Source organism: Trachypithecus francoisi, unplaced genomic scaffold, assembly GCF_009764315.1.
Source record: "Trachypithecus francoisi isolate TF-2019V2 unplaced genomic scaffold, Tfra_2.0 Lachesis_group12, whole genome shotgun sequence".
NCBI classification, from domain to species: Eukaryota; Metazoa; Chordata; class Mammalia; order Primates; family Cercopithecidae; genus Trachypithecus; species Trachypithecus francoisi.
In genome coordinates this window covers 13415677-13439707 of record NW_022681457.1, presented here as the reverse complement: position 1 = coordinate 13439707, position 24031 = coordinate 13415677, and the positions used below count along the sequence as shown (strand labels likewise).

The 24031-nt window shown below is 47.6% G+C and overlaps 1 protein-coding gene across 7 annotated transcripts in view; it reads left to right on the top strand.

Annotated features, from left to right (window-relative positions):
* The first annotated feature begins 10244 nt into the window (after window positions 1-10244).
* The window catches only part of ZNF329 (zinc finger protein 329), a 35376-nt gene continuing 21589 nt past the window's right edge, over window positions 10245-24031 (top strand). For 2 of the 7 annotated variants that reach the window (XM_033224708.1, XM_033224705.1), the window contains exons 1-2: window positions 10245-10931; window positions 22753-22857. The gene's annotated coding sequence lies outside the window, so the exon portion shown is untranslated. Of the gene's footprint in view, window positions 10988-15499; window positions 15601-22223; window positions 22317-22752; window positions 22858-24031 lie in introns of those variants that run through there. The other 5 variants (XM_033224707.1, XM_033224703.1, XM_033224704.1 and 2 more) reach the window with 4 other exon arrangements.

The window sequence follows — 24031 nt, the reverse complement described above, 5'->3', positions numbered from 1 at the left end:
CAGGCCAGGCGCGGTGGCTCAAGCCTGTAATCCCAGCACTTTGGGAGGCCGAGACGGGCGGATCACGAGGTCAGGAGATCGAGACCATCCTGGCTAACACGGTGAAACCCCGTCTCTACTAAAAATACAAAAAACTAGCCGGGCGAGGTGGCGGCGCCTGTAGTCCCAGCTACTCGGGAGGCTGAGGCAGGAGAATGGCGTGAACCCGGGAGGCAGAGCTTGCAGTGAGCTGAGATCTGGCCACTGCACTCCAGCCTGGGCCACAGAGCGAGACTCCGTCTCAAAAAAAAAAAAAAAAAAAAAAGGAATGTGAACATACATACAACTTTTTCTTTTTTTTGAGATGGAGTTTTGCTCTTGTCACCCAGGCTGGAGTGCAATGGCACAATCTCGGCTCACTGCAGTCTTTGCCTCCCGGGATCAACGAATTCTCCTGCCTCGGCCTCCCGAGTAGCTAGGATTACAGGCATGTGCCACCACACCCAGCTAATGTTTGTATTTTTAGTAGAGACAGGGTTTCACCATGTTGGCTAGGTTTGTCTCAAACTCCTGACCTCAGGTGATCCTCCTGCCTCGGCCTCCCAAAGTGCTGGGATTACAGGTGTGAGCCACCGTGCCCGGCCAACATACAACTCTTTATGATGCCTCTATTTAAGTAAGTAGCAGAATGCCATTGGCAAAGTATTGGCAAGTTAGTATAAAGCTCTCTGATTTGTTTGGAGTGATAATATTTGGATTATGCAGAAAAAAATTGATAGCATATCCTTTAGCCCTCATCTAGGACTATTATAAAATCATACACATAATGACACCCATGATGCTAAAAGGTGTATGATTTCTGCACCACTCTTCAAGGTTGGTGGTTCTTCTATTCATATGTGATGTAGAAAAATAGAAAAGCGGCCGGGCACGGTGGCTCAAGCCTGTAATCCCAGCACTTTGGGAGGCCGAGATGGGCGGATCACGAGGTCAGGAGATTGAGACCATCCTGGCTAACACGGTAAAACCCCGTCTCTACTAAAAAATACAAAAAAACTAGCCGGGTGAGGTGGCGAGCGCCTGTAGTCCCAGCTACTCGGGAGGCTGAGGCAGGAGAATGGCGTGAACCCGGGGGGCGGAGCTTGCAGTGAGCTGAGATCCGGCCACTGCACTCCAGCCTGGGCGACAGAGCAAGACAGAATAGAAAAGCTGTTGCCATTGATAACATTTACATGTGATTACCTATGACAACCATTTCTCTTCTTTTCTTTTCATTTTTTAGACAGGGTCTCATTAAGTCACCCATGCTGGAGTGCAGTGATACTATCTCAGCTCACTGTAGCCTTGACTTCCTCAAGCAATCGTCACTTCCCAAGTAGCTGGGACTACAGGAATGCACCACCACACACAGCTACTTTTTGTATTTTTATTAGAGATGGGGTTTCTCCATGTTTCACAGGCTAGTCTTGGACTCCTGAGCTCAAGTGATCCACCTGCCTTGCCCTCCGAAAGTGCTGGGATTACAGGTATGAGCCACTGTGCCCAGCCATGATTATCTATGGCAACCATTTTTTTTTTTTTTTTTGAGATGGAGTCTTGCTCTGTTGCCCAGGCTGGAGTGCAGTGGTGTGATCTTGGTTCACTGCAACCTCCACCTCCTGGGTTCAGCTATTCTGCCTCAGCCTCCTAAGTAGCTGGGATTACAGGCATATGGCAGACATTTCTTTTTCGTTTTCTTTTTTCTTTGAAATGGAGTCTCGCTCTGTCCCCCAGGCTGGAGTGCAGTGGCGCCATCTTGGCTCACTGTAAGCTATGCCTCCCAAGTTCACACCATTTTCATGCCTCAGCCTCCCGAGTAGCTGGGACTACAGGCACCCGCCACCACACCTGGCTAATTTTTTTTGTATTTTTAGTAGAGACGGGGTTTCACCTTGTTAGCCAGGATGGTCTTGATCTCCTGATCTTGTGATCCACCCGCCTCGGCCTCCCAAATGCTGGGATTACAGGTGTGAACCACTGCGCCCGGCCGTGTATGACAGACATTTCTATGAGACATTGTTTATCAGGCCTAGACCCTGAGTCCCCATTAAATGGTGTTTCTATGGCAAATTAGGGACATATGTAGAGTAGAACTTATCCCTGCTGATCTGTGGCTGCAGGGAGTCACAAGTTTGCAGTCTTGTTACATTCAGGTACTTAAGAGTTAAAAAACAGATGGTGGCTTTTGCCTCCTTTATAATTTATCCCTGATGTCAAATAAAATGGAATTCCAACCAATAGCTTTTCCACACTGATTTTTTTCAATGAGTTTTTCTAATTTGTATGAATTTCCTGGTGTCAAATAAGGTAAAAGCCACGGTTGAAAGCTTGCCAACACTGACTACATTCATAGTGTTCTCCAGTATGAGTCCTCTTATGTTCAATAATATGAGAAAAACTCCCAAATGCTCTTCACGCAAATTACATGTATGGGGTTCTCCTCAGTATGAGTCCTCTGATTTCACATCATAAGGGCTAGGCAGCATCTGAAGCCTTTCCCATGATGACTCTATCCATCGCTTTGCTCTCCAGTGCGTCTTCGGTGATTTTTGAGTAGTGGAGGAGCAAAGTGTAAAACCTTTCCCTGAATGATCACCTTCATAAGGTGTCTCTATAGATTCTTAGCTATAGGGTAAAAGTGTTCACTTCTTTAGAATAATTTCCTAAATTCACTGCAAATATATAATTCCCCAGAAGTATAAATTGTCTCATATTGAATAAGGTATAATTTGTGTCTACAGCCTTTGCTACAGCGATTACATTTATAGTATTGTTCTCCTGTATAAGTTCTGAAACATATCGAAAGAAATATTTCTCCATAGAGACTCTCCAGCACTCAACACATTTGTAAGGTCTATTTCCTGAGAGAGTTGACTCATACGCCACTGGGGTTGAGCTCTGTTTAAAGACTTCTCTACACATATTACATTTATATGGTCTCTCTCCAGTATGACTTCTCTGATGTCAGAAAGTATTCACCATAAACAGGATTTCTCACAGTTCAGGACATCTGTAGGGCTTGTCACCTCTGTGAGTGCTCTCAAACCAACGATGAGAGGAGCTCTGAATAGACTTTCCCACATTCCTTACATTCAACGGAACTCTCTCTAACCTGAATTCTCTTACATTGAATGAGGCTTGTGCTACACTTAAAAAATTTACTACGTATATTTCATATATAAGGCTTTTCTACACTGAACTATTTGCAAATCTAAGAAGTTGAGTGTTTTGACCAAAAGCATTCCCAAAATCATGATTTTCAGGGGTTTTCCCCTGTGCGTTTATGGTTTATTAAACCTGAACCATCCTGGCTAACATGGTGAAACCCTGTCTCTACTAAAAATACAAAAAATTAGTCGGGCGTGGTGGCGGGCACCTGTAGTCCCAGCTACTCAGCTGAGGCAGGAGAGTGGCGTGAACCCAGGAGGCGGAGCTGGCAGTGAGCCGAGATTACGCCACTGCACTCCAGCCTGGGCGACAGAGTGAGACTCCATCTCAAAAACAAAACAAAACAAAATGAAACAAAACAAAACAGAATATTGTTTAGTGGAAGAAGGCTTGAATTCTACTTAACACTAGCTGCGCATTTCTTACTCTTGCAGCCTCACTCCTGAATCAGTGTTCCTCAGCCATCATTTGTTCCACCCATCCCTCCTGGTCCTCCTTCTGCTTCCCTAAGTGGACCTTACAGTCCTGGTTTCTTCCAAATGTAAAGAAATGAAGTTCATTCTTTGTGAATCTTTCCATTTTCAGGATGGCATTTTTGTTGTTGTTGTTGTTTTTGGTTTTGTTTGGTTTTGAGACGGAGTCTTGCTCTGTCACCCAGGCTGTAGGGCAGTGGTGCAATCTCGGCTCACTGCAACCTCTGCCTCCTGGGTTCAAACAATTCTCCTGCCTCAGCCTCCCAAGTAGCTGGGATTACGGCACACGCCACCATGCCCAGCTAAGTTTTGTGTATATATATATATAATTTTTTTTTTAGTAGAGACGGGGTTTCACCATGTTGGCCAAGCTGGTCTCAAACTCCTGACCTTGTGATCCACCCACCTCACCCTCCCAAAGTGCTGGGATTACAGGCATGAGCCACCATGCCTGGCCTGACATATGGTTTTAAGACAAATGTCTTCCTTCCTGGTTATCTCTTTGCTTTTGATGATAGTTTCACAATCTGGAAAAAAAAATCAGATAAATTTTTACACTTCTACAATTGTTCATTGAACAAATAAATTATGGCTTGTTCAGTCTATTTAAAAAACATAATTTTGGCCGGGCACGGTGGCTCAAGCCTGTAATCCCAGCACTTTGGGAGGCCGAGACGGGCAGATCACGAGGTCAGGAGATCGAGATCATCCTGGCTAACACGGTGAAACCTCGTCTCTACTAAAAAAATACAAAAAACTAGCTGGGCGAGGTGGCGGGCGCCTGCAGTCCCAGCTACTCGGGAGGCTGAGGCAGGAGAATGGCGTAAACCCAGGAGGCGGAGCTTGCAGTGAGCTGAGATCCGGCCACTGCACTCCAGCCTGGGCGGCAGAGCGAGACTCCGTCTCAAAAAAAAAAAAAAAAAACCAAAAAACAAAACAAAACCCATAATTTTAAGAGCTGGAGAGAAAATGCTGGGATTAAGCAGATGCAAAGCATGTGGGTTTGTTTCCAAATCTGTCTTGCCAGGAGTGATTGAGCAAATAAGAATAAGCCCAGTCTCTCCAGGTGGCTGATGAGAAAACAGATCAATACCTGCTACTGGTCACTCCTCACTCTCTTCTTGTCTTGCCTTTTTTTTTTTGAAATGGAGTCTCGCCCTGTCGCCCAGGCTGGAGTGCAGTGGCATGATCTCGGCTCACTGCAAGCTCCGCCTCCCGGGTTCACACCATTCTCCTGCCTCAGTCTCCCGAGTAGTTGGAACTACAGGCGCCCGCCACCATGCCCGGCTAATTTTTTGTATTTTTAGTAGAGATGGGGCTTCGCTGTGTTAGCCAGAATGGTCTCAATCTCCTGACCTCGTGATCTGCCCACCTTGGCCTCCCAAAGTGCTGGGATTATAGGTGTGAGCCACCGCACACCACTCCTGTTTTTGGTTTTGTGATAGAGTCTCACTCTGTTGCCCAGGCTGGAGTGCAATGGCACAGTCTTGGTCACAGCAACCTCTGCTTCCGGGGTTCAAACGATTCTCCTGCCTCAGCCTCCCGAGTAGCTGGAATTACAGGAGAGCACCACCATGCTTTGCTAATTTGTTTTAGTAGAGACGGGGTTTCACCATGTTGGCCAGGCTGGTCTTGAGCCACCGCACCCGGCCTAAGCTGCTATGTTTTGGGGTAATTTCTTACAAAGCAGTGGATAATTAACACAGAACCTCTCCCTGTTCCTTGCCTTGGGACTAAAACACATGAGACTAGCTTTAACAAACAGGATGTTAGGTCATGTGGTGTGAATAGAGGTGTGAGGTATGCCCCCCAATAAACCTTTTGCAGTTCCAACTCCATCTCAGTATCTACTGATCCTTAACTGTAAAGCCTGGAGAAGCCAGACGGAAAAAATCAGAGGAAAAGGAAGCCAGGGAGCTGTTACATAAAACTTAATGCACAGCTGTGATACACACTCCAGCACAGACATGAGTGAACTATATGAAGTGGCCAGTCTCCTCAACAATTGGGTAGCTAATGAACAGACTTACAGGACATGTGCAAATTTGCTGGTTATTAAGAACATGCAGGCCGGGCGCGGTGGCTCAACCCTGTAATCCCAGCACTTTGGGAGGCCGAGACGGGCGGATCACGAGGTCAGGAGATCGAGACCATCCTGGCTAACACGGTGAAATGCCATCTCTACTAAAAAATACAAAAAAACTAGCCGGGCGAAGTGGCGGGCGCCTGTAGCCCCAGCTACTCAGGAGGCTGAGGCAGGAGAATGGCGTAAACCCAGGAGGCAGATCTTGCAGTGAGCTGAGATCCTGCCACTGCACTCCAGCCTGGGCGACAGAGTGAGACTCCGTCTCAAAAAAAAAAAAGAACATGCAAGTTAGGCCGGGCGTGGTGGCTCAAGCCTGAGGCAGACAGATCACCTGAGGTCAGGAATTTGAGACCAGCCTGGCCAGTATGGAGAAACCCTGTCTCTACTTAAAAAAAAAAAAAGCCGGGCGCGGTGGCTCAAGCCTGTAATCCCAGCACTTTGGGAGGCCGAGACGGGCGGATCACGAGGTCAGGAGATCGAGATCATCCTGGCTAAGCCGGTGAAACCCCGTCTCTACTAAAAAATAGAAAAAAACTAGCTGGGCGAGGTGGCGGGCACCTGTAGTCCCAGCTACTCGGGAGGCTGAGGCAGGAGAATGGAGTAAACCCGGGAGGCGGAGCTTGCAGTGAGCTGAGATCCGGCCACTGCACTCCAGCCTGGGCGACAGAGCGAGACTCCGTCTCAAAAAAAAAAAAAAAAAAAAAAAAAAAATTAGCCAGGCATGGTGGCGTGCACCTGTAATCCCAACTACTAGGGAGGCTGAGACGGGAGAATCGCTTGAACATGGGAGGCAGAGGTTGCAGTGAGCCAAGATTGTGCCACTGCACTCCAGCCTGGGCAACAGAGCAAACAACAAACAAACAAACCATGCTATTTAAATGAACAATACATTTCAATTTCTGGGTTGTATACTGTGACAGAAAGAATTCTATGATGGTACCTGCGGCACTTCCTGTTGTGACACTATGATAAGTTTAGGTTATCTGGCAAAGCTTAGGGATTTTGCAAATGTTCCAAAACAGTTGAAAGTCTTTGAAACAGAGCTTAGCTGATGGTAGTGGCTCACACCTGTAATCCCAATACTTTGGTAGGCTGAGGCCAGTGGATCACTTAAGGCCAGAAGTTTGAGACCAGCCCGGGTAACATAGTGTGGACTGTTCTCTACTTTTTTTTTTTTTTTTTTTTGAGGCAGAGTCTCGCTCTGTCGCCCGGACTGGAGTGCAGTGGCCGGATCTCAGCTCACTGCAAGCTCCGCCTCCCGGGTTTACGCCATTCTCCTGCCTCAGCCTCCCGAGTAGCTGGGACTACAGGCGCCGGCCACCTCGCCCGACTAGTTTTTGTATTTTTAGTAGAGACGGGGTTTCACCGTGTTAGCTGGGATGGTCTCGATCTCCTGACCTCGTGATCCGCCCGTCTCGGCCTCCCAAAGTGCTGGGATTACAGGCTTGAGCCACCGCGCCCGGCCCTTTTTTTTTTTTTTTTTTTTGAGACAGAATCTCACTCTGTCATCCAGGCTGGAGTGCAATGGTGCAATCTCAGCTCACTGCAACCTCCACCTCCTGGGTTCAAGTGATTCTCCTGCCTCAGCCTTCCGAGTAACTGGGACTAGAGGTGCATACCAGCATGCCTGGCTAAACAAAAAAAAAATTTTTAAAATTAGCCAGGCATGGTGGTGTGTATGCCTGTAATCCCAGTTATTTGAGATGCTGAGGCAAGATGAATGCTGGAGCCCAGGAAGTTGAGGCTGTAGTAAAGTATGATTGCGCCACTGCACTCCAGCCTGGATGACAAGGTGTGGTGAGGTTCTATCTAAATAAATAAATGAGAAGACTTAGTTACCGACTCTTGCTGGTGGCCTGAAAAAAGGAAGCTACTGTGAGCTCTACAGCTGCAAAGAAATGGATTCAGCCAACTGAATGAACGTGAAAGTAGATTCTTCTACAATCAAGTCTACAGATGGGAATGTAGACAGCTGACAGCTTGATTGCTACCTCTAGGAGATCCTAAACAGAGGGCCCAGTTAAGCTATGCCCAGACTCTTGACTCACAAGAACAGTGAGATAATAAATACATGTGGTTTTTCCCGGGAGGCGGAGCTTGCAGTGAGCCGAGATGGTGCCACTGCACTCCAGCCTGGGCAATACAGCGAGACTCCGTTTCCAAAAAAAAGCAGAAAAAAATGTGGTTTTTAAGCTGCTAATTTTGTGGTAAGTTGTTACACAAAAACAGAAAACAGGCCGGGCACGGTGGCTCATGCCTGTAATCCTAGCACTTTGGGAGGCCGAGGCGGGTGGATCACGAAGTCAGGAGTTCGAGACCAACCTGGCCAATATGGCGAAACTCTGTATCCACTAAAAATACAAAAAATAGCTGGGTGTGGTGGTGCGCGCCTGTAGTCCCAGCTACTCAGGAGGCTGAGGCAGGAGAATCGCTTGAACCCAGGAGGCGAAGGTTGCAGTGAGCCGAGATTGTGCCACTACCCTCCAGCCTGGGTGACAGAGCAAGACTCCATCTCAAAAAAACAAAACAAAAAACCAGAAAACAATAGAGACATGCAAAGCTTAGAGAACATGAATCTCTGCTGGGTGAACGTGGGCGGCAGTGACCTTCTCACACTGATGGTAGAAGACGTATGAAAGGAAATTTCATAGTATATAACTAAAACTATTTTAAATGTTTATGCCATTCTCTGTAGCTTCTAGGAATTGTACTTGTAGCAGTTCTTCCAAAAATGTGCTTCAGAAATTAAACAGCGGATTTGCATTGAAGATTTACCATGCAGAGCACACAGGTATTAGCTAATGCAGTGCTCATACAACTCTGTATGTTATACTCTGCTCTGATGGTTAAATTACAAAGTTTTAGAGAAATGAAATCTTTTGACTCAGTTTATGTAACTAGAAAGCATATGTGCTAATAAGCAGATGCTAATTGGCTTGAATCCATTAGTCACTCTTTTCTTGTTTGTTTTTTCTTGTGAGACAGGGTCTCACTCTGTCACCCGGGCTGAAGTGCAATCACAGCTCACCGCAGCCTTGATCTCCTGTGCTCCACTGATTCTCCTGCCTCAGCCTCTCAAAGTGTGGGATTACAAGCATGAGCCTCCACGGCTGGCCCATAGTCACTCAATCCCCTGTTTAATTACTATCGAAATAAATGCAATAATGGATACTTGGATCAAGCATATATTGTTGAACATTAATTATCTAACCCAGGGGCTGGATACGCGGGTGTTCATACAATTCTTTTTTTTTTTTTCTTGTGAGACAGAGTCTCACTCTGTCATCCAGGCTAGAGTGCAGTGGTACAATCATGCCTCAACATCCCGGGGCTCAGGGGATCCTCCTGCTCAGTCTCCTGAGTAGCTGGGACTACAGGCGCGTGCCACAAAGCCCGGTTAATTAAAAAAAATTTTTTTTTTAGAAATGAGGTCTCACTATGTTGCCCAGACAGTTCTCGAACTCCTGAGCTCAAGCGACCCTCCCTTCCCAGCCTCCCAAAGTGCAGAAAGCACAGGTGTGAGCCACTGGGCCAGGCCCACACAATTGTTTCAAATTTTCTGCCTGTTTGAAAATGTTCTTAATACAATGTTGGGGTAAGGTAAATGCAATACTTATTTTGCAGTTCTTACCTCTTTGGCTGAGGGAATTGCTTGATCCTCAGAGGCTGTTTCTTTCTCTTTTCTTCTTTCCTTCCTCCCTCTCTTTCTCCCTTCCCCTCTCTCTCCCTTTCTTTCGCGACTGAGTTTCACTCTTGTTGCCCAGGCTGGAGTGCAATGGCACGATCTCGGCTTACCGCAACCTCCGCCTCCCGAGTTCAAGCGACTCTCTTGCCTCAGCCTTCCTGAGTAGCTGGGACTATAGGTGCCCGCCACCACGCCCGGCTAATTTTTTGTATTTTTAGTAGAGACTATTTTTTGTATTTTTAGTAGTTTCACCATGTTGGCCAGGCTACTCTTGAACTCCTGACCTCAGGCGATCCGCCCGCCTCGGCCTCCCAAAGTGCTGGGATTACAGGCGCGAGCCACCGCGCCCGGCCCTCCTCAGCGAGTTTCTAAACTAACTGTCAGTAAGCCACTGGTTTTCCCTGTATTCATAAAAAAACTGACAGGAACGCCCAGGATCCTAAAGTGAGCTTCAGTCTCAAGATAGTCAGCGACCGCCCTCCGGGCCAGCGTCGGGGCCCTGAGGGGCCCCTGGAAAGTGAATCACAGGGAGCACCTCGGGGTTTCAGGATTTTGGCTGTCCGCTGCCCAAGCCTTGGCATCACGGGCGTTTTTCCCTCTCACGTTCAGGTCCCTTCAAGGTGGGCGCCAGGTATCCTCCCAGAACACCGGCACACCGCCACGCCCAGGACCCCCACTGCCTCCCTGCTGCCGCTAGAGGGCGACATCGTCGCGGCTAACGCAACCTGAGGGAGGACGTCGTGGAGCACCTCATCGCGGGGTTTTCTGGGAGATGTAGGCGGTGGAGGCACACGCATGCGCAGCGACAGCGCCGCAGTGGGCGCGCATGTGCAGCGGAGGGTCCGGCATCCGCCTTGGCGGAGGGGCGTGATGACCCGGACTCTCCAAGGCACCGCGGAGTAGTGCGGGGCGGGGGCTCTAAAGGGTGGCCGCAACCCAGAGGGCCCGGGACACAGCTGCGGGTTCCGGCCAACAGGCCCGGAGTCGCGGCCTCGGCTCCGCCGTGGCTGCACGGGCTGGGGCTGCGGCGACTCCTGTGCGCTCCGCGTCTGCGACTGGTAAGAATGGGGATCGTCCCCAGATCCCGCCTTCCGGGCAGGGCCTCCCTTGCCAGCGATCCTGCCCACAGTCCAAGGATCCTCCTCGCTTCTCGTGGACTGCGGTGTCAGCCGCCCGAGCCGGTCCCCGGACACCTGGCCAGGTGACGGCCCCCAACCTCCGCCTGGCGGGGGGTGGTCTGCGAGTCCCCCTCACCCCCGGCAGACGTTCCCGAGCTCCGGAGGGAAAAAAGGACGAGGAAGGGGCTGCTTATGAGTCTGTCGGTGTTGATTTAGTAGTTGTGGAATGTGAGCCCTGGGGAAATAAGTGGAAGAGGCATGGACCGTGTGGCTCCACTGGGGCATTCGCGAATGCCTTCTGCAGGAGGAGACCAACCAGAAAGAAGAGGCAGCGTCCAGCAACTGGACAAAGGCCAGAGGGCCTTTCTGGCAAGAGGACTCGGGTGAGCAGAAGCTGAGCCGGCTCTTTATCCCTGGGCGCAAGTGCCGTGTGGCATAGGTCAGTGAAGGCCTGAAAGGGATGTTGAGCCAGCAACAAAATGCCTTGAGTGCCCCATTAAAGAAGCAACAACTGGCCGGGCGCGGTGGCTCAAGCCTGTAATCCCAGCACTTTGGGAGGCCGAGACGGGCGGATCACGAGGTCAGGAGATCGAGACCATCCTGGCGAACACGGTGAAACCTCGTCTCTACTAAAAGAATACAAAAAACTAGCTGGGCGAGGTAGCAGGCGCCTGTAGTCCCAGCTACTCAGGAGGCTGAGGCAGGAGAATGGCGTGAACCCGGGAGGCGGAGCTTGCAGTGAGCTGAGATCTGGCCACTGCACTCCAGCCTGGGCGGCAGAGCGAGACTCCGTCTCAAAAATAAATAAATAAATAAATAAAATAAAAGAAGCAACAACAGTGGCCCACGCCTGTAATCCCAGCACTTTGGGTGGCCCAAGCGGGCGGATTGCGTGAGCTCAGGGGTTCGAAACCAGCCTGGCCAACATGGTGAAACTCCGTCTCTACTAAAAATACAAAAATTAGCCACGCGAGGTGGCACGTGCCTATAATCCCTGCTACTGGGAAGGCTGAGACAGGAGAATCGCTTGAACCGGGGATGCAGAGGTTGGAGGCTGCAGTGAGCCGAGATCACGCCACTGCACTCCAGCCTGGGCGACAGAGCGAGACTCCGTCCAAAAAAAAAAAAAAAAAAAAAAAAAACGGAAAAAGATCACATACATTGGCCAGACAAGGTGGCTCATGCCTGTAACCCCAGCACATTACAGGCTGAGGATTACTTGAGTCCTGGAGTTTGAGAGCAGCCTGGGTAAAATAGTGAGAGCCCATCTCTTAAAAAATTAGAGGCATGGTGGTGTACACCTGTAGTCCCAGCAACTGGGGAGGTTGAGATGGGAGGATCGCTTGAGCCCATGAGGTCAAGGCTGCAGTGAGCTATGATCATGCCACTGGACTACATCCTAGACAACAAAGACCCCATCTCAGCCTGGCGCGGTGGCTCAAGCCTGTAATCCCAGCACTTTGGGAAGCCGAGAAGGGCAGATCACGAGGTCAAGAGATCGAGACCATCCTGACTAACACGATGAAACCCCGTCTCTACTAAAAAAATACAAAAAACTAGCCGGGGGACGTGGCGGGCGCCTGTAGTCCCAGCTACTCGGGAGGCTGAGGCAGGAGAATGGCGTAAGCCCGGGAGGCGGAGCTTGCAGTGAGCTAAGATCTGGCCACTGCGCTCCAGCCTGGGCGACAGAGCGAGACTCCGTCCCAAAAAAAAAAAAAAAAAAAAAACAAAGACCCTATCATAAGAAAAAAAAAAGTCATTTTGTAAATGACTTCTGGGATGCTAATCTTGATGTAGAAAATCTTCTACCCTAAGAACAAACAGAGGCCGGGCGCGGTAATCCCAGCACTTTGGGAGGCCGAGACGGGTGAATAACGAGGTCAGGATATCGAGACCATCCTGGCTAACACGGTGAAACCCCGTCTCTACTAAAAAATACAAAAAACTAGCCGGGGGACGTGGCGGGCGCCTGTAGTCCCAGCTACTCGGGAGGCTGAGGCGGGACAATGGCGTGAACCTGGGAGGCGGAGCTTGCGGTGAGGTGAGATCCGGCCACTGCACTCCAGCCTGGATGATAGCGAGACTCCGTCTCAAAAAAAAAAAAGAAAAAAAAAAAAGAACAAACAGATAATTCCTGAACAGGGATTGGCAAACAATGGCCTCAGTGGGCCTTCTGTTTCTGTAAAGTTTTACTGGAATGCAGTCACACTCGTTTGTTTAGTATTATCTAAGCTGCTATCTGGCAGAGTTGGGTAGTCATGGCAGAGACCTTACGGTCTGCAAAGCTGAAAATATTTATTACTGCGCTTTTTACGGAAAAAGATCGCCTACCTGTGACCTAGAAGAATATACACGTGTGGCCAGGCGCAGTGTCTCACACCTGTCATCCCAACACTTTGGGAGGCTCAAGTGGGTGGATCACCTGAGGTCGGAGTTTGAGACTAGCCTGGCCAACAAGGTGAAACCCTGTCTCTACTAAAAATACTAAAATTAGCCGGGTGTGGTGGTGTGTGCCTGTAATCCCAGCTACTCTGGAGGCTGAGGCAGGAGAATCACTTGAACCTGGGAGGTGGAGGTTGCAGTGAGCTGAGATCTTGTCACTGCACTCCAGCCTGGGGGACAGAGTGAGACCCAGTCTCAAAAACTACAAAAAAGAATATACACTTGTGCCAGCACAATACTTAGCACTAAGGATTTCTCTTTGCCACTGAACAGAAAAAACACCCTTGTTATTATTCATGATGTTATGCTTTATTGTTAACTTTTTATTACTAGATGATTACTTTTACTCATCTCTTCTTTCATACTCTTCTATTCTTCTGATATTTGTGTGTTTTAGTGCCTATTTTAGCCCATCTGCTTAATATGGTACATTTTAGTATCTAATAAAGAGTGCCTGGCTTTTTTTTTTTTTTTTTTTTTTTTGGGAGACAGAGTATCGCGTTTTCACCCAGGCTGGAGTGCAGTGGTGCGATCTCAGCTCACTGCAACTTCCGCCTCCCAGGTTCAGGCAATTCTCCTGCCTCAGCCTCTTGAGTAGCTAGGATTACAGGTGCCTGTCACCACACCCAGCTAATTTTTGTATTTTTAGTACAGATGGGTTTCACCATGTTCGCCAGGCTGGTCTTGAATTCCAGACCTCAAGTGATCTACCCACCTCAGCCTCCAAAGTGCTGGGATTATAGTCGTGAGCCACCGTAACCGGCTTCTGACTATTCTTTTAACCAGATACTGTTGGACTTTTCATATGATCTTTAAGTTGTTTTATTCTGTGAGCTGGCGGAGCAGGGGGAGTCTTTGAATTGGAATTGCTATAATTTTGTTTAGTAGTTTTGTGAAGATCTTTTTTTTTTTTTTTTTGAGACCGAGTGCTAGGAATGCAGGTGTGAGCCACCGTGCCCAGCCAATTTTTATATTTTTAGAGATGGGGTTTTACCATGTTGGCCAGGCTCATCTTGAACTCCTGACCTCAGGTGATTCCCCCAGCCTGGCCTCCCAAAGTGTTTGGATTACAGGTGTGAGCCACTGTTCCCGGTCTGATATTTTAATACTTTAAAAAAATATGTAGGCCTTCATGGAGAAATTTAAAAAAAATACTTTCCATTCAGGAATAATATGTCAGTTTGTTCTGAACTTAACTTTAGGTCTGTTAATGAGGTTTTTGTATTTTCTTCATGAAAATCCTTTATTGCTTTTGCTAATTGATTTCCAAGTTGCTCCCAGCATCACTATTGTGAGTGACAATTTAATCACTATTCTGGATTAGAATTTTTTTTCCAATTTTCATTTCAACATTGTGAAGTATTTCAACCTGCGAAGAGGTTCAGAGAGTAATAGAATAATATATAACTAATAAAGCTGACACCCATGTATCATCGAGATTTTACCTGTGTTAACATATAGTCAGATTTTCAGGTTTTGATTTGTTTTTTCATATCAAGCATCACAGGTGTAACTGAGGTCTCCTTTGTCTCTTCCCCAACTCTTTCCCCTCTCTCCCCTCAGGTGCCACTTTCTTGAGGTTGGACAATCGATCTAGTCCATGTTATTGTTACTTTACTACTTATATATGAATCTCTGTATAACATGTAGATTTTATGTCTTTTATTTCCACGTAAGTTGTATCATGTGGATAAGTGCACAGTTTACTTTTTGCACTCTGTTTCTGGAGAACTGTCCATTTGTATATAAGTTAGTCTTTTTTTTTTTTTTTGAGATGAAGTCTCGCTCTTGTCCCCCAGGCTGGAGTGTGATGGTGCGATCTCCACTCACTGCAACCTCCGCTTCCTGGGTTCAAGCGATTCTCTTACCTCAGCCTCCAGAGGAGCTGAGATTACAGGCGCCTGCCACCAGGCCTGGATAATTTTTGTATTTTTGGTGGAGACGAAGTTCCCCCATGTTGGCCAGGCTGGTCTAAAACTCCTGACCTTAGGTGAGCCCAGTCCGTTTGTTTTAACCACCCCCTATTGCTCCTTTTCTCATACCACAATTTCTCTCTTTCCCTGTCAGTAAATGTTTAGGCTTCCAATTTTCCCATGCTAAAGTTTAAGAGAATCACTGAAAGAATGAAAACAATGTGTAGTTTTCATTTTCAACTGGCTGTTACTACAGAGGAAAGTTACTGGCTTTGTTTACATTTCTTAGATCTAGTCATTTTAACAAATTAGGCCTCCCAAAATGGTGGGATTACAGGCGTGAGCCACGCACCCAGTAAATAATTATATTGCCAATGAATAATGAGTGTACTTATTCTGAATTTTAACATCTCAAAAAAAATTATAGAAATATTTTAGGAAATTATGCAGTAAATAAAAGGAAGGCTGTATAACAAAATAATGATAGCATCAGGTTACAAATCAGCGGAGGCCATAGGAGAAAGTAAACTCCTGCGCGTCCGCCCCGAGGCAAGTCCACGGGGCCAATAACCCGGTACCCGCGGCAGCTCCAGCGTTGGGCTGGGGAAGCGCGGGGACTCCGCGCACGCGCACATCCGTGTCCCGGCAGCCGCGCAAGCGCAATCGCCCGGAACATGGCTGCCGCCGGCCGCCAACTGTAAGTGCCGACGCATCCCTGATCCCTGCGCTGCCTCCATTTCCCCCGGGGGGACGGCTTGGCGGGTGGAGGCCCGCCGGGTCCTTGTAGGGAGGCGAGGGGCGCGTCCGCGGGTGGGTTTCACGTGGGTAGTGGGCATGTTGGGCTCCCTAGGGCGAGGGTCTGGCCAGGGGCGTAGTTGTCCTGGCGGGTGGGGACGCCCCGTGGCGATTGGGGTCACTCCTCTGAGGGCCAGGTCGCTCCCGGGCTGGTCTGGACGCCCCCGCTCTTTCCTTAGAGTCACCCGTGAGTTCTATGCTCGCATCTCTAGCCCGCCCTCCCATAGAGACAGTTTTGCCGCACCTGCTGGGGTCCTGGTCCGTCCCCTGGGGTAACTTACCCCTGAGTCTGCCGCTTTTCTACTGGCTGGTGGGAGGGGCAGTGTAGGCTTGGGTCGGCCTCCGGCTGAATTGGTGGCCGTGAGCCAGGGGGCTGAGGTGCTTCCCCTTTCAGTCTCGCAGGTGTTAGATCACCTGCGTGTTTTTCCATCTGATATTGCAAAATCATGTTTTACCGCAGTTCTCAGTGAGGGCCGCATTTTTGCACCTGTTTAGTGACCATTTCGCTGTTTTTCCTTGGTTTAGTGGCTTATTTCCTTTGTGCACTCTCCCAGTCTCAATATTTTATGACAGAAAATACTGGTTTAGATAGAGAAGCTGAAAGACTTGTGCAGTGAAAGACCCCGTTAACATCTGCTGAACTTGATGTATCCCTTACCTTTCCTTCTGTCCATCCTTTCAGCCATCCATTAATCCACCTATTTTTGGAAACATTTCAAAGTAAGTCGCATATATCACAACACTTTTCCCTCAGACAGCTCACTATGCTTACCATGAATTAGAGTTCAATAGTGCTTTTTTAAATTTTTTGAGCCAAAATTGACTTTCAGTGAAATGCACAGATCTTCACTGTACCATTGATGAGTTTTGACAAATGCAACCTAAACCTTTATTAAAATTACCATCAGCCCGAAAATGTCTCTTATTTTTTGCCAAGTAAAAAAATTTGGCTGTTGGAACTTGGGCATGTTAAAATACGTTTTGAATACCCAGCTTTTGTCTGGTTTTCTTTTCCCACAGCAAGTGACTTTCCTCCATTCTACTGCTTGTTTCCCTCTCTCTTCACCCAGCTTTTCATTTTGAAGAGTTCCACAGTTGCATAAAAGTTGCAGGAATAGTTTAACACTTGTAAAACCATCCAGATTCTCAAATTATTAACACTTTTTGCCACATCAGCTTTATCTTTCTCTTCTCCCTGCCTCAAACACATGCATAGGTGTTACCAGAAAGGGGGTCCGGAGCTATACCCCAAGAAAGGGTTCTTATATCTCGGGAAAGAAAATTCAGGGCGAGTCCACAGAGTAAAGTGAAAGTAAGTTTATTAAGAAAGTAAAGGAATAAAAGAATGGCTACTCCATAGATAGAGCAGCCCCAAGAACTGCTGGTTGCTCATTTTTATGGTTGTTTCTTGATTCTATGCTAAACAAGGGGTGGATTATTCATGCCTACCATTTTTAGGCCACGTAGGGTTAACTTCCTGATGTTACTATGACATTTGTAAACTGTCATGGTGCTAGTGGGAGCAGGACCAGAGGTCACTCTTGTCGCCGTCTTGGTTTTGGGCGCCTTCTTTACTGCAAGCTGTTTTATCAACAAGGTCTTTATGACCTGTATCTTGCCAATCTCCTGTCTCATCCTGTGTCCCAGAATGCCTTAACTATCAGGAAATGCAGCCCAGTAGGTCTCAGCCTTATTTTACCCAGTCCCCGTTTAAGATGGAGGTTTGCTTTGGTTCAGACACCTCTGACATAGGGTTCTCTTTTTTTTTTTTGAGACGGAGTCTCGCTCTGTCGCCCAGGCTGGAGTGCAGTGGCCAGATCTCGGCTCACTGCAAGCTCCGCCTCCCGGTTTACGCCATTCTCTTGCCTCAGCCTCCCGAGTAGCAGGGACTACAGGCGCCCGCCCCTTGCCCGGCTAGTTTTTTTTGTATTTTTTAGTAGAGATGGGGTTTCACCATGTTAGCCAGGATGGTCTCGATCTCCTGACCTCGTGATCCACCTTTCTTGGCCTCCCAAAGTGCTGGGATTACAGGCTTGAGCCACTGTGCCCGGTCAGGTTCTCATACACACACACACTCATACACACAGCAGGTGTTGCAGAGGCGGGTGTGGTACAGACATATATTTACATACACTTAGTTTTTTTTGACTGAGTTACTGAAAGTATGTTGTAGATATCATACCTCACTCTGAAATACTTCAGCCAGGATCTTGTAAGAAAAGTAACGTTCTTGTTTTTTAATTTTGTATTTTTTGTAGAGATGAGGTCTCACGATGTTGCCCAGACTGGTCTTGAACTCCTGGCCTTAAGCAATCCTCCTGCCTTGGCCTCCCAAAGTGCTGGGATTACGGGTGTGAGCTGCCATACTCAACCAAAAAGAACATTCTTGAACAAAACTAGTGTTATTATCACACCAAAGTATACTTTTTTCTTTTAAGCTAGAATCTTTTTTTTTTTTGAGACGGAGTCTCACTCTGTCACCCAGCCTGGACTGCAGTGGCATGATCTCGGCTCATTGCAAGCTCCGCCTCCCGGGTTCACGCCATTCTCCTGCCTCAGCCTCCTGAGTAGCTGGAACTACAGGCACCCGCCATCAAGCCCAACTAATTTTTTGTATTTTTAGTAGAGACGGGATTTCACTGTGTTAGCCAGGATGGTCTCGATCTCCTGACCTCGTGATCCACCTGCCTCAGCCTTCCAAAGTGCTGGGATTACAGGCATGAACCACCACACCCGGCCAGAGATAGAATCTTACCAGTGTAGAGTCCAGTGGTGCGATCTTGGCTCACTGCAACCTCCACCTCCCAGGCTCAAGTGGTTTTCCTGCCTCAGCCTCCTGAGTAGCTGGAATTACAGGCATTGTGCCACTATGCCCAGCTGATATTTGTCTTTTTAGTAGAGATGGGGTTCCGCCATGTTGGCCAGGTTGGTCTTGAACTCCTGACCTCAAGTGATCTGCCTACTTTGGCTTCCCACAGTGCTGGGATTATAGGAGTGAGCCACTGCGCCTGGCCCCAGGTACTTTATTATTGATACAGAACTCTTGTCTGATATAGTTTTATGTAGCTGATATAGTTTGTATGGTTTTTTGGGTATTTCTTTTGATCCAGGATCCTGTGTTACATTTACTTGTCATGTTATTTTAGTCTCCCTCAACCTTGAATGGCACTCTTCTTTCTTTTTTTTTTTTTTTTTTCATGAAATTGATATTTTTTTAAAAGACCCAGCTGGTGGTTGTGTAGATTGTCACTTGATATTCAGTTGATGTTCCCAATATTAAATTCAGACTCTCATCTTCGGCAGGGCATTGTCTGAGTGACATCATGTTGTTCTTGGTGTGTCATGTCAGGAAGCATGTGAGAGCTGGTGGTGATCAGACTTCTGTCATGTGGTTAAAGTGCTCTTGCCGGGATCCTCCACTTTTTCCCCTCTGTAATTGATAAGCCATTGTAGAGATAGTATTTTGAATGTTCTTTTATGTTCATGGTGTATTACTCATTTTGATATAGTAAGATGTTTCAAATCTTTTTCTTTTCTTTTTTTTTTTTTTTTTTTGAGACGGAGTCTCGCTCTGTCACCCAGGCTGGAGTGCTGTGGCCGGATCTCAGCTCACTGCAAGCTCCGCCTCCCGGGTTCACGCCATTCTCCTGCTTCAGCCTCCTGAGTAGCTGGGACTACAGCCACCACCACCTCGCCTGGCTAGTTTTTTGTAGTTTTTTTTTTAGTAGAGACGGGGTTTCACCGTGTTAGCCAGGATGGTCTCGATCTCCTGACCTCGTGATCTGCCCGTCTCGGCCTCTCAAAGTGCTGGGATTACAGGCTTGAGCCACCGCGCCCGGCCTCAAATCTTTTTCTTTATGTTTTGTGCCTTTTGTGAGTTGTTTAAGAAATTCTTTGGCTTGGTGCAGTGGCTCACGCCTATAATTCTAGCACCTTGTGAAGCTGAGGCAGGCGGATGACTTGAGGTCATGAGTTCAACACCAGCCTGGCCAACATGGTGAAACCTCGTCTCTACTAAAAATATAAAAATTAGGTGGGTGTGGTGGCAGGCACAAGCAATCCAAGCTATTTGGGAGGCTGAGGCAGGAGAATCGCTGAAACCCAGGAGGCGGAGGTTGCAGTGATCCGAGATCATGCCACTACACTCCAGCCTGGGTGACAGAGTGAGACACTGTCTCAAAAAAAAAAGGAAGAAAAAAATTTTTTTTGGCTTGATGCCGTGGCTCATGCCTTAATCCCAGCACTTTGAGAGTCTGAGGCTGGAGGATCACTTGAGCTCAGGAGTTTGAAACCAGCCTGGGCAACATAGTGAGACCCAATCTCTGCAAAACATTAAAAAAAAAAAAATGGCTGGGCGTGGTGACTCACGCCTGTAATCCCAGCACTTTGGGAGGCCAAGGCGGGCAGATCACGAGGTTGGAAGATCGAGACCATCCTGGCTAACACGGTGAAACCCTGTCTCTACTAAAAACACAAAAAATTAGCTGGACATGGGGGCGGGCGCCTGTAGTCCCAGCTACTAGGGAGGCTGAGGCAGGAGAATGGTGTGAACCCAGGAGGCAGGGTTTGCAATGAGCCGAGATCGCGCCACTACACTCCAGCCTGGATGACAGAGCAAGACTCCGTCTCAAAAAAATAATAAAATAAAATAAAATAAAAAATAAAATATAAAATAAAATAAAATAAATAAAATAAATAAGCCAGGTGTGATGGCATACTCCTACGGTCATAGCTGCTGAGCCCAGGAGTTCAAGATTGAAGTGAGCCATGATCATGCTACTGCATTGAAGCCTGGGCATCAAAGCAAGACTCTGTGTCTTTTTTTTTTTTTTTTGAGACGGAGTCTCGCTCTGTCGCCCAGGCTGGAGGGCAGTGGCCGTATCTCAGCTCACTGCAAGCTCCGCCTCCCAGGTTTACGCCATTCTCCTGCCTCAGCCTCCCGAGTAGCTGGGACTACAGGTGCCCACCACCACGCCTGGCTAGTTTTTTGTATTTTTTTTAGTAGAGACAGGGTTTCACCATGTTAGCCAGGATGGTCTCCATCTCCTGACCTCATGATCCGCCCGTCTTGGCCTCCCAAAGTGCTGGGATTACAGGCTTGAGCCACCACATCCGGCCGACTCTGTCTCTTTAAAAAAACAACAACAAAACAGAAATTCTTGGCTGTGCGCTGTGGCTCATGCCTGTAATCCCAGCATTTTGGGAGGTTGAGGCAGGCAGATCACCTGAGGTCAGGAGTTCGAGATCAGCCTGGCCAATTTGGTGAAACCCCATCTCTATTAAAAATATAAACAATTAGCTGAGTGTGGTGGCACATGCCTGTAATCCCAACTACTTGGGAGGCTGAGGCACAAGAGTCGCTTGAATCCAGGAGGCGGAGGTCGCAGTGAGCCGAGATCGCGCCACTGCACTCCAGCCCAGCTACAGAACGAGACTCTGTCTCAAAAAAAAATAGATAGATAGGTAGATATAGATATAAAATTAGCTACATGTGGTGGCAGATACATGTAGTCCTGGCTACTCAGGAGGCTGAGGCAAGAGAATCACGTAAACCCAGGAGGCGGAGGTTGCAGTGAGTCGTCATCACACCACTGCACTCCAGCCTGGGCCACAGCGAGACTCCATCTGATAAAAAACAAACAAAACAACAACAACAACATTTTTCTACTCTGATAACTCAAAAGATATTCTTGTAGTTCTATATTTCTTTTTCTTTTCTTTTTTTTTTTTTTGAGACGGAGACTCGCTGTTGCCCGGGCTGGAGTGCAGAGATATACTTACTCGTGTGAGGCCACCTTTACCACCTTCTAAATTATTATATGCCTTCAAGTCTATTTGGGGCTCTGTCCTTCCTGTACCTTCACTGGGTTGCTTGCTTACTGGAACTTTAAGGAGAAGCCTTGACTTTTGGCAAGACAACTACTCCCAGCTCTTCTTCTTCTCTTCCTTTTGTTTTTTAAGGAGTTGTCGTGGATATTCAGGAGCTGTCTTCTTCTATGTGAATTTTGTCATGCTTCAGTAAAATTTTTCCAGAGATTTGCTTGGAAGGCATTGCTTTTACGGGTCTAGTGAGAGTTGTTCTGGTTTCAGTACTTAGCCCTTTCATCTGTGTACCTGGTCTAGCTCCTCACTTACTCAAATGCCCTTTGAAGTCTTGAGTAAACTTTTTCAAGTTGATACTACATAATGGTTTTTTTTTTTGTTTTTTTTTTTTGAGACAGAGTCTTGCTCTGTCTCCCAGGCTGGAGTGCAGTGGCATGATCTCAGCTCACTGCAAGCCCCAACGCCCAGGTTCACGCCATTCTCCTGCCTCAGCCTCCCCAGTAGCTGGGACTACAGGCGCCCACTACCGCGCCCGGCTAATTTTTTGAAGTTTTTAGTAGAGACGGTTTCACCGTGTTAGCCAGGACACGTGATTCACCCGCCTCAGCCTCCCAAAGTGCTGGGATTACAGGCGTGAGCCACTGCGCTCAGTCGATACTATATAATTTTTGTTAGTTTTTGTTTTCTCTTTTTTGAGACAAGGTCTTGCTGTCTCACCCAGGCTGGAGTGCAGTGGCACAATCACAGCTCACTGCAGGCTTGAGCTCTTGGACTCCCAAGTAGCTGGGACTTCAGGTATGTACCATCACACCTGGCTAAAGGCTTTTCACTACATTGTCCAAGCTGGCCTTGAACTCCTAGGCTCAAGCGAGTCTCCTGCCTTGACCTCCCAAAGTGCTGGGATGACAGGTATAAGCCAGTGTACCTGGCCTTGGCTGGGCTTTCTTTGTGATTAGATATTGGGGTTGGAGTTGGGGCTTGCATAGTTTGAACTTCCTGCTGGCACCAAGGAGGAAACATTCAGACTTTCTTGTTAGCATGCCCAGATGAGAGGGAGAAAGAGAAAGGGGTGGGGGCTTGAAAGCTGTCAGCAGTCATCCAAAATGGAATCAGACTCTTTATTGCAGTTATAATCACGTGGCTGACTTTATGAGGATGCGAGTCAAGTTGGTAAATGATTTATTTTGTTAAAAAGTTGTGAACAAGTAAACATTATTATGGGTGTTCACAGAGATGGCTGGAGCCGTGTGGATGGGCGTAAATGGCTAATGTCCAGCGGCCATCGATGTCAAGTATCTACGCACCTGGCCTGAGTGGATCCGTCTGCCTTTCAGAGGTGAGTGCCAGGGAATGGAAGTCTGCATGAGCTCAGCACAGCCCTGCAAGGACTGTTGTTTCCCTCATAAAGTCCTAAAATACCAGAAATGTGGCAGATGGGGTCTAGACCAGGGATTCTGACCCTTACAGACTCGACACATAGTTACTCTTTTAAACAGCTTTATTGAAATATAATTCACATAGCGTACAATTTACACTTTGAAGTGTACAATTCAGTGTTTTTTTTAATTATATTAACTAACTTGTATATCCATTGCCACAGTCAGTCTTCGAGTGTTTTCATCACCCCTGAAAAAGAAAACCCATACTGTTAGCAGTTACTCCCCCATCTTTCCCATCCCCTCCAGCCCTAGCTAATCACTAATCTACTTTCTGTCTGATAGATTTGCCTATTATGGACATTTCATATAAATAGCCTACAATATGTGGTCTTTTGTATGTGACTTCTTACTCTTAGGAAAATGTTTCATGTTGTAGCATAAGTCTTTTTTTTTTTTTTTTGAGATGGAGTCTTGCTCTGTCACCCGGGCTGGAGTGCAGTGGAACTATCTGGGCTCACTGCAAACTCTGCTTCCCAGGTTCAAGCAATTCTCCTGCCTCAGCCTCCCCAGTAATTGGGATTACAGGCGAGGGCCACCACACCTGGCTAATTTGTTTTTGTTTTCTTTTCTTTTTTTTTTTTTTTGAGATGGAGGTTTGTTCTTGTTGCCTAGGCTGGAGTCCAATGGCACAATCTCGGCTCATTGCAACCTCCGCCTCCTGGTTCAAGTGATTCTCCTGCCTCAGCCTCCTGAGTAGCTGGGATTATAAGCATGTGCCACCACGCCCGGCTAATTTTGTATTTTTAGTAGAGACGGGGTTTCTCCATGTTGGTCAGGCTGGTCTCGAACTCCCCACCTCAGGTGATCCACCCTTCTCGGCCTCCCAAAGTGCTGGAATTACAGGTGTGAGCCACCTTGTCCAACCTGTGTCCGGCTAATTTTTTTGTATTTTTTTAATAGAGACAGAGTTTCACCATGTTGGTCAGGCTGGTCTCGAGCTCCTGACCTCAAATGATCCACCCACCTCGGCTTCGCAAACTGCTGGGATTGCAGGAGTGAGCCACCATGCCTGGCCAGCATGTGAAGAATATTCCATTGTTGCCGGGCGTGGTGGCTCAGGCTGCACTCCAG